At 37.6% G+C, this 14,438-nt stretch overlaps 1 protein-coding gene across 3 annotated transcripts in view; it reads left to right on the top strand.

The window, feature by feature from the left end:
• The first annotated feature begins 13,164 nt into the window (after nucleotides 1-13,164).
• LOC107696701 (AKT-interacting protein) overlaps nucleotides 13,165-14,438 on the top strand; it is a 16,792-nt gene continuing 15,518 nt past the window's right edge. Inside the window, exon 1 of one of the 3 annotated variants that reach the window (XM_016497164.1) lies at nucleotides 13,165-13,276. The gene's annotated coding sequence lies outside the window, so the exon portion shown is untranslated. Of the gene's footprint in view, nucleotides 13,277-13,671; nucleotides 13,838-14,438 lie in introns of those variants that run through there. The other 2 variants (XM_016497167.1, XM_016497165.1) reach the window with 2 other exon arrangements.

Here is a 14,438-nt window from a genome sequence, read left to right on the forward strand (position 1 = left end):
TCTGTACATAAAACAAAATATATAAATAAATAGATAAGAAATAGTCAGCAGTGTCTTAGTTCCACATATTCTTGAGAAAAAAAGAAACAAAAAAAAAAAAACTATTGTTTGACTTCAGAAGACTTAAATATATTGCACAAGTAGAATGGACTGCTGCAATCAATTTTATGGTGCTTTTGTAATTTAATTTGTACTTTAAGAAATTATTGTATATTAAGAAAATAAACATTGGGTCTAAGTAAAAAGTAAAGAAAAAAACAGAAAACTGGTGTTTGGCTTTAGATGACTTATTAATTACGTTGCTTTTGCAATTTTTCAAGAAAGAAAGTATAAATCAGTCCTCTTTAAAAAAAAAAAGTAAAAAGTCCACTTTCATTTTATGGAAAAGCATCATCAAAAATCTAAATTATACAGGTTTTAGCCTTGGTTAAAGTAATAGAAAGCTATGAAATGAGGCGAATGCTGAATCACAGTGGAGTCGTACAGCATAAGAATGATAAGTGTCTAGAGTGATGTTTCCTTATGAGAGTGTGTTGACAAGATCGTCATCCAAGAGCACTTTGAATTTATGATCATGCGAGCAGATTTCAAAGGACAGTTGTCCAGACTAAGACAAAAGAAAAGCTGGACACAAAGTGCTTCCAGACAAACACACTCCCACTCAAACACACTGCTGCATTGTTCACAGTCAGAGTTATTCCCGTAAACTCACATTTTTCATGTGCGGACTGGTTTGAGGTAAAACGTCATGATTTATGGAGGATTTTCAACTCTGTATCTATCCTTCCCTTTTTTCCTCCTCTCTTACTTTGCTCTCCAGTCAATCTGTTGCTAAAAACAGCCTTCGTTTTCCAGTTCAGAAGACGCACATTTTATTTCACACACCTTTCCTCTATTAAAACCTCCATCCTCACAGCATATGTGGAGCATTCATTTGGATCTGTGCTTTATTAATATTGACCTAATTTTGCATGATGTATTAAAGCTGTGGCTCATGGCACATCTGACTTGGAGCGTTAAGTGAGAGGCGTGCGGTGCGAGCACAGATCTGGAAAATGAGGCTATACTGCTCATATTAGCTTATGCTTCCAGACAACTAATGTCCAGGGGATGGGATAGATTAGCTGACAATTCATTATAGCTAGTGTGAGGGGTGGAGGGTCAGGCATTTTGCACTAATTGGGCATATTGGAAAACTTCACCTTTGTAGGCTGGGTAAAATTAGCACATTATGGCTTTATTTAGATATATGTAGTACTGGTTTTCTGCTGGAGAGCAACTGGGACATACTGTACAAGAGACTCGTACACACACACACACACACACACACACACACACACACACACGATCTGCAGCTCTTAGCCACAGAAATGTAATATTTGTGCTGTGTTTAGGCAAAATTTGTTGTACTGCAAGGGAATCTTAGGAACAGTAATACAATGAGTGATTTGCATTGGCTTAGTGTAATTATGTCATTTGTAGTTGCTGTTCGCAGCAAACAGGATGTTCCCAGTTTAAAGTTCTCTTGCGGTGAAAAACCAGTCAAGTCTGTCTTCCACACTGGTGAGCTCTGATAGAGAGAGACACATCCAACAGTGCGGTTATCTGATGACTGGCCTCTTTTCTGCTTTTTGTCTCGTTCTTCCCTTCTCATAATTGTCTGTTGGAAATTTTCAATGGTAATTGGCTGATCATTCCGCCAGTGGTTCACCAGAGCTGTTGTAAGGTCCTTCTCTGTGTACAGAAAAATACAAACTAGAAAAAACTTGTGCTTGTAAAGCAGCAAAAAATTGCGTTAGGGTTTTAAGTAAGGTTAGGTTTTAGGATTTGAGTGTATGGCATGTATTCAATTGGTGGTGCATAAGAATCAAATCAAGACTTTTAACAGTGTAACAGCTATAAAGGCCAGCTCGTGATAACTATATGGATAATTATATTAGCATCCACATCAAGAGATGATAATGTCTTGTGTATTATAAGCAAGGCTGCAGTTATGTCTTCTGCAGATTTAAATACTTAAGCTGTTTAAAGTCTGGTGGATTATGATTGGCTGTCAGTTGTTTTTTTTCCACATTCATTTTCCATTCAAATTAGAACTATTATTAAAAGTATAGTTATAGGTATCATCATTGGTGTGAATGGGCCTTATATGTTTACATAGATGTTTTAAATTTCAGTATGCAAATAGGTACATTTTAAATTTTACCATGTGGCCATTACTGTTTGTTAGATTATGAATTTTTATACTTTACATTTTTTTTATTACATTTAATAAGTATTTTTAATATACAAACTTTGTCTTTTTATCTTTTCGTAATCTTAACATTTAATCATTTTATGAGTAAAATTTCAAAAACAAAAATTGTATCAAACAAATCAAACCAAATGCTCTCTCACACGCACAGAGAAGTCACTGTTAACCTGAAAACCTTTTGTAAAGCTTAATGAGATTTGAAGTTCATTCACTTATAAGCACTTTCTGGTTTTCTTTTTGATTTTGAAATATAGTAATATTGTGATTCATCTCAGATCTGGCGTGAAAATGAATGGGAAAACACACTGCAAGCAACCCAGGCCAGCGAGAAAGCGGCTGCCCACTGTTGTGCTCTGTTCCAGGAGCCGAAAAAGCTGGATTCCTTGACAAAAAGCTCTACAGGAGGTTCATCTGCTCTGTGTTCAGTATTCAGGTGTGTGGTGTCCAGGTGTGCATTTCTTTCTGTCCAAGTGTCTGATCTCACTGTAACGAAGGATGCTCTCATTAATATTCTGCGGGAGGCACGACAAGCCATCAGGTGCAATTCTCTATTTGTTTCAGCACATCTGAGACACAGCCACAACAATACAGTACATTTCAACCCTACCAAGAACAACTGTAGTCCTTTCATCCCTCTCCTCATGTTCCCATTGTCTGCTCAATAATGAAAAGCAATTAGGTAGGTATACAAAGCCCATCGGCCGTGCTGCCTTTTGTCTAATTTCCGTCCACATAATCCACAGGCAAATTTTTCTGTGTTTATGGAAGACGATGAGATTCTTACAGATCCTCTGGGTCACAATCAGGACAAAGTCCACCAGCCCTGTATTTCCCATTTTGTCGGTGCTTATTTCCATCTAAATGAACGTGTTAGCGGTAACAGGTTTGTGCGCGAGCATGCGCGCAGCCGGCCGTCTGAAAGCTGAAGGATATGAGAGAGGGCAGCTCAGATTGTATCTGCGGATAAATTATTCAGAGTTCAGCTTCTCTATCCAATGACCCCACTAACAGAGCACAAATTATTTAGCAAGCTGCCAGAGCGACAGCGATGCTACACACGTGAAGCACGGACTCCCTGAGCAAAACCACGGATGTGCGAGGCCACCGGGGGGGAAGGAGACGGCGAGAGAAAGAGCCTTATACATATTCATCCATTGCATCAGCTCGCAGATGCTCTGATTTCCCATTGTCACTAATGTCCTCGTCTCCCCAAGCAGCAGGTTAGAGTAAGGCCTTCATGAACACGCTGATCTAAGAACACTTTCTTTGTTTTTCTTTCCTCGACTGTCTCTCCATCTTTGAAAGATGAGATGTACGGAGAGATTCCTGTAGCAGGTGATGAGATGATAGCAGGAGGACCTGAACTTGTTCAGGGTTGTTAAGGGACACATGCACACCGCCGATGTCTCAGGTGTCTGTTCTGTACCCAGCATTCAACACCAGCACCTGAAAGCTGACACATGCTGCGGATGGGTTTGCTGGCAGACTGCCTCAAAGTTGCCGCTTTAGTCTAATTATATCCTTGAATATAATAAAGTCTGAATTTAATAGACTCAGTAGTGATAAAGTAGTTATTTGAGACTAAAGGAAATTGTGAACAAAGGATGCATATTTTTAAATACTAAGATCATTTTAGTAATAAAAGTAAAATAAAAAAAATGTAATAGGCTATTTTATTCATTTCTACATTTTTGTAAATGCCACTGACAAAACTCATAATGTATATTTTTATATAATACAATATCAGTTATTGGTTCATGAATCGGGCAAAATTATTGAGTTTATATGTGTTTTTGATTCATTAAAAAAGAGCTGGCTCATAAGAGTCTTATGGGAATCAGACTTCACGCTGCATGATGTAGATTCACTAAAAGGAACCGGTTTATAAAAGGCTTTCACTAGGCCTAGGGAATCAGACTTTACTTGTCACACTGTTTTCAAATCACTAGAAGAATCGGCTCATAAAAGTAATTTGCTTGACAATCTGACTTCACTGGTTGCACTGTATGACGCTGATTCACTAAAAAGAACCGGCTCGTAAAATTCTTTCGCTCAGGAATCAGACTTCACTTGTCACTCTGCGTTCAATTCACTAAAAAGAACCAGCTTCTCAAAGTTCTTCGCTTGAGAATCTGACTTCACTGTTTGCACTGTATGTTTCTGACTCACTATAAAGAATCTTAAGAGTCAAGCTCGGAAGTGGGACTTAACTGGTCGCACTGTATGATGTTGATTCGCTAAAAGTAACCAGAAGAGTCAAGCTCAAGAATCGGGACTTCACTGGTTGTGCTGTATGTTTTTCATTTACTAAAATAAAAGGCTTATGGGAGTCATTAATCAGGAATCCAACTTTACCTGTATGGTAATACAGGGAACAACACACTACATGTCTTATAGCGTTTGGTAAACTGAATCATAATAAAAAAGATGTAGGCCTACCCATCTGAACTCTGCATGACCCAGGATGTGAAGAGCCCAAGCTAGCATGTTGGAGAAGCAAGCTTTGGTCCACTGATAGAATAAGCACAAACATAACCCTTAAATATCTAGTTCAAATTTAGAGTAAAAATAATCGTTTCTAACCCTCAAGTGTGTAAATTACCAATGCGCTGTTGTCTCAAGCTCAGACGTGACCAACACACCAGAGGAGCAAAGAAAGAAATGTGGGAGAGAGAGGTGTTGGAGGGTGGCATGGCATTAGGTCTTGATCTTATTAGCAGTGACTTGTTCTCTCAGACCTCACACTTGGTTAGGGCTGTAATTGCCTCTGGCAGGATTGGGGCTGTAACCGTGGCGATCGGGGAGGAAAGTGCCATGCCTTTGTTTGCGGCAGCCGCCACATGCTGTTGTGTGTGGCACCAGCTTTTGGGAGATGATGGTTATAACCGTGGCGCTGCCTTTTAAAATCATTTTAATAGGCAGTGCGTTTCACAGGCATGAGCTCCGAGGCTTGGGAAAGCAACATCACAGAGGGGTTTAGAAGTTCAGCCCAGGAGACAAACGCGGAGGCAATGATAGAGAAAGGCTGCCACCTGCTGTTTATGTACTGAATTACTGCTGACCGGAAACAAGCGTTTACCTGGCTGTGATTATTAAACATGAAACATCTTTTAATTCATTAAGAACTTGGTTTGTCTTCAAATTTGCTAAGCAGGCTCGGCAGCTCAGAGAAAGGGCCTCAAAAACATTTAATCAGTATTTTATAGAAAATCATTTCAATAGCTCATATTGCCTTGAAGTGCCAAATGTGTCTGTAAATGCTCTGCTGCAAAAAGTATTTATACTGATTAATTTAACTTTCACTAATCCAGTCTCGATTAATTTTCTTAATTTTTTACATTAGGGCCTATTACAATGTGTAAATACGTGACTGTGTAACAAAAATAATCGCGCCACCATCGAACGTACCTTCACTTCAGCTCACTGCTTTTTTAATGAACATCGTTAAATTTGATTTAGGCAAAAGCAGTTGAATTCAGATTTCTCTCGAATGGAAGTCGACTGCCTTTGCCTAAATCACACTTAAATTCAGCTTGCCGTGCCCCTACTGCGTTAGGTGTCTAGTTTAATTTCATTCAATTCAATAATCCCGATAAATGAAATAAATCCCTTTTGGGACACCCATCTTTGGTTAGCGAGATAATGCGAAATGAGGTTCGGAGAGAAAAATTAGGACATTATGGTTGATTGAGCTTTAACAAAAAGAGGAAATATTAATACCGAGATATCCTTTATGTTTATAATTTTAGTTTAATGAATGGGCGCATCCGTGTGGAAAAAATAATCAGAGGGGGGAAAAAATGGAAGAGAGTAGATTGTTAGGGGCTTAGTTTGGGAACGAATTAACATTTAATCCAATCCCAATGCAAATTGTTTCACTTACACTTTTCATTTCATTTTGTGTTATGACTTATGCTTTTGCTTGTGTAACAGTCTGCGGATGAAGCTAATAGAAGAAGGCTAAGTGTATGTACTTGTTGCAGAGTATCTAACTTTAACTAGAAGTGCTTAAAATAAAAGACATCATGGATTAAAAAAATATATAGCCTAGTATACTTTAATAACCTAGGCTATATAACATATATTTTAGACTACTAGCCTATATATTCACGTTACTTAACTTTTTTTTTTATTCTAAATAAACTGAGTTGTATTTTTTATATAGAGTAGTGTAGGCTAAGTCTGCTTTTATTTCTCTACTGCCCCATCCTTTACAAATGCACATAATCCTATTTACAAAGCCCTTTACCTTGCATATTATGATCTGAAATAATAATAAAGTTAATATTGCTGGGTTATACTGGCAAATCCATAATAAAACTGCAAGAAAATTAGTCTGAAAAATGCTTTAAATATGTCTCTTGAAAATCAATAGGCTACGTTATAAGAAACTATTTGATCACATGAAGAAAACTGTGGTAATTAAAAAAGTAGCTTATATAATATAGTATATGTAGATTTATAATAATGTAATAGCCTATACAGGAAAGTAGGCTACCATCTGACATGTAGCCTACCATCCATAAATAATCTTTGAATAATCTCAGTAGCCTACATATAATTATCTACATACAGATTATGACAATACCATAAACATAAGGGCATATGGTTTTACAATAGTGCTGCTGCTCATATGGTATCCGACATAAGCAAAATCGTGGCTGTGCAGACGTGTTTGGAGCTCGAGACATTAACCCCACACTCGGCTTAAATATGAAAATGATAAATGCTGTATGAGCGCCCTCTTGTGCCCAGAAGCATTTTCTTCAAGTCATTCTTACATTCAATATTCGGTTTATACGCAATATTTCCCCCCTTTAATTCTCTTCCCAGAGTAGGTTACTTACGACATTTAGTTATTGATTAAGGCTGGCAAATATTAACGACGAATAAATGGAAGTGCTTTGTTGTTTAGGCATCTCATCTCTTGCTCCGCTCAGCGTGGACAGGTGCTCTCACTAAGTAATATTGAATGAACTGTCCTTGAGCAGCTGTTGTTCCACCAGCTCTCAACTGTAATCACAGTAATGGACGTCTAAGTTATCTACATACACACATAAATAAATATGATTCCGAAGAGACTCGCTCGCTAATCAATCGCGCGGCTGCGTCTGTTGATGGAGGTTTGGGAAGTGCAGCGGAAGATGGACGCGCTGATCGATGCCTGCAGCCAATCAGCGGCAGCCGCGGGACACGCTCATTGTACCCGGATCCTCTGGCCTTCTCTGGAAGAAAGCTGGGCACCACTGTACAGCCTAATGAAAACGATCGTTTAAAGTTAATGATAGATAGATAGATAGATAGATAGATAGATAGATAGATAGATAGATAGATAGATAGATAAGAATCATACATTACAATAAATACAGTAGGCCTATCTGCCAAAAAAAGATACATTATGTACGAAACTCCATATAAAATACAATATTAGTAAAATAAACATCGTGTAGGCTGTAGGCTACATGTCAAAATAAATACAAAAATCCAAAATAGGCCTACAATAATTGCACCACGTAGCCTGCAAAACTGTAACTCCATATAGCCTATACAATATTTTAATTACAATACAAATAAACATTTATCATGTCAAAATAAATGCAATTAAAAATATAAATATTGAATAAAGGTAAATACATTTTATTAATATAAAAATACAAGTAGCCTATAATTACACTATTGTGGATTGAGGCCTATAATTCAGTCAGTAGTAAAAGTCAGTAATATATCTGACATAAAGCCAGTTACAATGAGTTGTAGTCCTGTGGCTGAATAAGCACAAAAGATGGATCAGCCTACAGCTGAATGTGCGTATAATAATAATATAGCTAAAAACGATGGTGATTTGTATCGTTCTACATTATCTGGAATATATCTTTCAGTATCTTTTTCATTTTTGTTATAGTAAAACGCTTTCTGCTGAAGAAATATGCCATAGAGTATGTCATATACAAGCATGAATAAAGCTTAACATGACATATGAAGTGATCTATCCTCTAGCATACATAGAATTTTGTGGATTTACACGAGCATATGTTCAGAAGTCTAATTCACTCCTGTTTAATATGGTGACTCGGAGACCTCAGATAAGTCACAGTGCTTTCTCTGTTCCTGCTTTTGAAGGTTGTGCCAGAGTTTCTCCCAGTTTCTCCAGAAGCCCGTCTGAACCTCATAAGAACTCATCTGCTTCAAGACTGACAGCTCAAGTCTGCCTTTTTGGGCTAACCCCTGCTGCTGAGCAATATTCATAAATTTAATTTCCAATCTTCTCTGCCTTTTATTAGTTTGGGTGTTATTAAATGAGATTGCTTCATCTTAATATATATCCAGCGCCAGAGAACGTGTCTGGGAGTCGGTACTACTCAAATCCAATAACCTGGCCTGTACTTAGTGCACGGCTCTAATAAATGGTGGCGTGTGTGATGCATATGCGGACATAGAGCCCACATCACTTACTCGCTCATTCACATACTGCAGACAATAATGTGTGCACTGTCTTTCAAAGCAACTCTGCCCGAGTCTAAAAAAAGAACGACCAGAGCATCCAGCCTAAAGAGAATTCTTCATATCGTCTGTGCACTGGTTATTAAAAGTGAGTTTGCCTATGTTTTTGATTAAAACTGTTGTGTGGATGCTAGTTTCTTATAGTTAAAATTAAGTTATATCATTCAGCGTGCACATCTGTTAAGATTAGCATAACATACCCAAGCAACAATAGTGAATTATAACACCTATCATTCATGGTGACATCACAATTTGATTATATTTCATTGGATTATCAATTAGATAGGGCGGTCATAGATTTCAGTTCATAAACTATGCAATTCTTGAAAAAAATCCTAAGTTGTTCTCAAATATTTTCATAAGAACATCTTATTTTTCTGACATGATTAAGGTGTTATCTGATTGTGGTTATAATGACAATATTGTCTTTTTAGAGCTGCTTTATTGCAGAATCTGAATCATCTTCATAGTTGAGTTTCCATAATTGATTCTGTTATTTTCGTTGTTTATCACAGTGAAGCTGCTTTGACACATTCTGTATTGTATAAAGCACTTTAGAAATAAAGGTGACTTGATTTGGTTCTTGCCAAAAACTGGCTGCTAAAAAACACCTCAAAGGCCATCTTTTTGCACTGCCAGCAGATTACTCTTTGGCAAGGTTCGAAAGCTGAAAAATGCTGCCTTTGGAGGATGCATTCCAAAAAAGGAAGGCATCAAGGCACATCCAAATCCAATGTTAGCTTCACTTCCTTCTCCTAAGATGCCTTCATCTGATCTTTTGCTGCCACAGTCCTGTACGTCGAGCTAAAAAAGGCACCTGAAAGTTGTGGATGATTATCATTTTGTGTGAATGTGGGTTTTTGACCAACTTTTTTCACTTTTTATGTTATTTCTTATCACCAAAGCTCTCTATATTTTGTTGTAGATCATTAAACCATTATGCTGCCTCAGCATTTATATATAATTTTCTTGTGCTTGTATTCTTTAATAATTGCACTGTCCATGGAGCGGACCTGACTTACATTTCACTGCTGGTCATATATTCCCTATATAACCATGTATGTGACAAATAAAAAATCTTGAATCTTGAATCTTGAATCTTGAATCACACACACACACACACACACACTGCCTGAAGTGTGAAGTCATTGCCTGATAAGGCAGCGAGGCATCAAGTCAGCTGCCTAAGCTTTCGAACACAACCAACATAACCATACACACTATGTGATGATGTGTAGGCCAACCAGAAGTTTGCATCAGCTTTTCGATTATTGCAGAAACTATGCTCTGATTATGACATGTTTTGTTCAATATGTTAATTTTCACAAATTAATGTAACTTTTATTAATTTTGAAGCCTAAATACCTAAATTCCCTTGGAACTTCTTCACGACACTGCGGTGCTGTTTTCCCATTTATTGCGGATTTGCTATTTCACATTTCGTTTAAATGAAACTGCCTCCACCTTGCATCTCAGTTATCGATTGTCGCAAAATATGACCTCATAGGAGTTCAGTATTAATTCACTGTAATATTGTAACTATAAATGTATTAAAAATGGCAAATATTGTTACAATTTTTGTCATTTTGTATGTTGCAATGGACACTTCTAATAGAAGCCTTTAGATAATATCTTTTTAACCATGTCAAACTGTATTTAATAGTCTGTGTAAGCCAGAATAATGGTCATTATCTCAAAATAAACCCTTATCCCTTACAGCAGGGTTTAGTTGTGCGTAAACACAGCTGATGAACAGTGCATTGTCTCCCTCCTTTGTCCAGACTAAGAAACAGCACTCTCGGTCTCTTTTTCTTTTTCTCTAACTCCTCTTTCCTCTTCATCTGCATCACAGGTTGCCTTTCCTGTAAAGGTTGCAGCTTAGGAAAGCTTAGCCTACTCTGTGAATGACCTTTGCTTTTAATATGAATATTTCTCTTTCATTATTACTATCATATAGTAAAATCTACGCACATGATCGGGCACAATAGATCTCCTTTTCATTAGTGCAGTAAAATGCCAGCCCAGGCAGTGTAAGGGACTTCCAGTCCAGCCAGACTATTCGCTCCTCTGTCTGCCCTTGCTCCCTTAACCACCTCTTGACAATGAGAATTAATATGCGTGCAGTTCTGCACTCTCTTCTCGCTGGAGTTAAATAGGCAACTTTATCAGGGGGAACATTATTGAGAGCTTTGCCGAGAGCTTTTTCATCACACTCACATCTGAGCCGGCCCAACACTTGTCACTGTCAATCACAAGGTGATAATACACTGAAGATTTCCTCATTTGGTTTAATAAAATCTCCGGGCTTATTTGAACTGCAGTCATTATAGCAAATAATTGCTGCATTGAGGTGCTAGCCGGGCCATAGCCTAAGGGATAAGACAAGACTATTGCTGTGTGTGGGACTTGGCTGATGCTTTTTTCCCTCCTCTTTCCTCTCCCCAGTCGTGCATATTCCAACAATGAATATTGCATCTGAATCCAGCTCTGGCTTTTCTTATTCAAACTAACATTGTTATTACTTATTATGTAGACATGAAGTCATTCGTTCTGCCTGCTTTATGGCTTTTGCTGTCGTGGCATATTTCACTGGGGGGCTGCCAATTGCAATTTTTAACTGTCATTTAAACCAAATTGCAGATCAGAATAAGCAGGCCCTTGGTGTCTCAGAAGAGACCCAGAGTGATGGAGAGGATGAGCACAGGATATTTTTCATCTGCAGTTTCAAACACAATGGGCTACTGAGTGTCTGCTTTTTAGAAAGTTTGGTACATTAATCAATACTAACAAAAAAGGACAAAACAACAACCCAGCCACTCATTAGTGTTGCTTTTTTCACTTCAAACAACGGACCAAGGGAGCAAACACCTTCTGAAAGCCTGTTGGAAATCCATTATTTTAAAGTCTTCTCAAAAAAGGCTTTTTAAACAGGTCTTCCTGCTTATGTTAAAGACTAAATGGGAGCACAAAAAGACTTGCTGAATTTGAACTCTGCTGACCTCTTAGGTCAGACCTCATTAGATGAACTCATACATTACAATCCCTAAGAGACAGTACCACTGTTGCCTACAGAAAACTATACACAAATATTGCTATTACTATTTCACAGCAGAACATATAAAACATTCAGCATTGACTTGTTCTTACACAACATCAGGATGACATTAACATGTTCAGGCTGAAATTAGACTGTGCCACATTATTTTATTTGCTGAAGAAAGCAAACAGTCATTTTCTGTGCTGGCAACATTCTTAACTTATCCAGCTCAGGTAGGCCAGAGAGTATTTGCATTTGAGGCCGAGTGCAATCACCTTTCTCATGTCCAACATTTACATTTTGGAAATGCCACTGGAATCCAGTCAAATTCATTCTGTCAATGAGTCAGTGACCTTGCTTTGTTTACTGGCTGCATCAAGAATCTAGAGGCCAATTACTTTAATTAGCAGACTGCATTGAAAAACAAAATGGAATCAGATAATTAAACAATAATTAAGTCAATAATTAGCTTCCACTTTCAGTTCTGGACAATGCCATTTTCCTCAATTAGGTAAATCGGTGAAGCAGTAAATTAGCTTTTTCTTTTTCTCTCTGTTCCTCATAAATTATTATTAGGCATATCCCTCAAAGAAATCAAACAATCAATCAATCAAACGTCAGGTACCAAATTTTACAGTGCAATTACTCCAGAAGACAGCAGGAAGAACTCTCATACTACTGTAGCAGACCACCATTGTGACCATGTAATGAAATCATCATTGACAGTTTTGATAATGACACAACTGATTTCTGAAGCAAAAGCCTGTGTTTAGAGAGGGTGAAATTAGGCAGTCAGTAGGGGAGATTGTTGAATTACTCTGATTCCTAGTATTTGACTCCCTCTGTTGTCCTAAAAGGGACATTGCAAAATCAGTCAATCCACTTGCCAATGACTGTGTATGCGGAAAATATATTTGTTTCTTAACTTTATTCTACAACGCTGAAGTGAAAGGCCAAAAGTATGCGTCAACAGATTTATCTTCAAATATTTCCTATAATGACTAAAAACTCGGAACTTTTCTTATTTTAGTATATGAAGAGAATTGATAGGCTACGTTACGTTATTTCTACTCCAACGGTGTTATAGTTTAGGAATATTTGATGTGTTGGTTTTATAAAGGCTAAATTTCATAAAAATGAAAGAAATACATTACATATTCCTATTTTTATAACAAGTGATTTGCCTTAAATTTAAACAATGGTTGACTGTAGGTACACTATAGCTCGTAATAAATTGACCTCATTATGTATGAATAGCTTCCAATGAATCTGTTTAATAAATTCACATAAAAGCATGATTAAAAGGACCAATCCGAGCTTACTACCTTGGTCTGACATGATTAACAGGGAAATGCACCAATAGAGTGCACCGTGCGTCTCTATAAGCCAATGACAGCGCGCGAGCTCTTTCTGTGCTGTCCGTCAGCGGGGAGGGTGGATACTACATGTTTTAAAAACGCGTGAAATGTTCTGAGTGTAGCACGGTAAGTTTCTCAAAGTCCATTCTGATTTATAAAGGTTTATGAACGTTTAACGTAGATATGCCCGTGTATATCGTACTGTAAACTCAAATCCACAAGTCACGTCCGTTAAAACGCTCAGCTTATAACTTGAGCGGACAACATAAGAAGCAAGTCTTTTTGGCAGCTGATTTAAAACCACTTTCGCTGTACACTTTACGGCTGATGTCATTCCCACACTATTTTCCATCTAAAATGATCGGTATGTGCCAAATATTTGCTCTCTAAATGTTAACCTGGAGACTTTTAACCTGCGGATTGCTGTATTGAACGTTTGATAGGGTGAAGCGCTTGTCACTCACAATGAGAGCCAATCACCGTCTCTCACTTGTGTTTATGTCCCGCCTATTCCTGTCAAGTTAGTTAGAGGTGTGTTCGGTATTTGCGTGAGATTATTCGGATAACAGGGTCGACGGTGGTTTAGTTAACGGTATAGAATTAAAAAATAGTTTAAATCAAAGTGTTTCACATTTGGACAAGTTACCGTGTAACATGTCTTCAGCCAGGTGACATTATTTGTCTCAGGTAAGTGGAACCCCGTTAGTTATGTGGAGGTTTTGCTAAATAAAGGCTAGTCTGGCCATATTACAAATACCGTGACAGTAACACAAACTCTGCTTTAAAAACTGGTTTCACTCAGAGAACACTTCATTAAACGCTAAATTTGACTGGCCACCAAACAAAGCTTCCTGTAATGGGTGTCAGGTAGAAATAAGGCAATATATTTGCCTTACGAGGAGTCCGAGCTCTTGTTTCTAGTTGAGGCGGTTCGTCCAGTGTCTCAGGCGTTGACATCTGTCACTGTATAATATTACAGCTGGATTTTTCCTCACCCTGGTTATAATTTTATATGAGATATATGGCGAATTCTTGGGCCTTAGGTTAATGTCTGTTAGATCTGGCTATTCAAAACGGCAAATATTGATGACTGTAGAATTGATTGTTTGCTCTTGTAGACCAGAGGTTTTGGGGTCCATGGAAAACTTTTGAGAAGCGTTTAAAAATATAAAATAAAGAAACATCGAAAAATAGCGAGTATGTAACCTAATAGAAACGAAGTATTTTGCTAATAATTATTTACATTTCTAATATTATTTTAGTATAAATTGGATGTTTTTATATATAT

The sequence above is a fragment of the Sinocyclocheilus anshuiensis genome, unplaced genomic scaffold, assembly GCF_001515605.1.
Source record: "Sinocyclocheilus anshuiensis isolate Anshui unplaced genomic scaffold, SAMN03320099.WGS_v1.1 scaffold354, whole genome shotgun sequence".
NCBI classification, from domain to species: Eukaryota; Metazoa; Chordata; class Actinopteri; order Cypriniformes; family Cyprinidae; genus Sinocyclocheilus; species Sinocyclocheilus anshuiensis.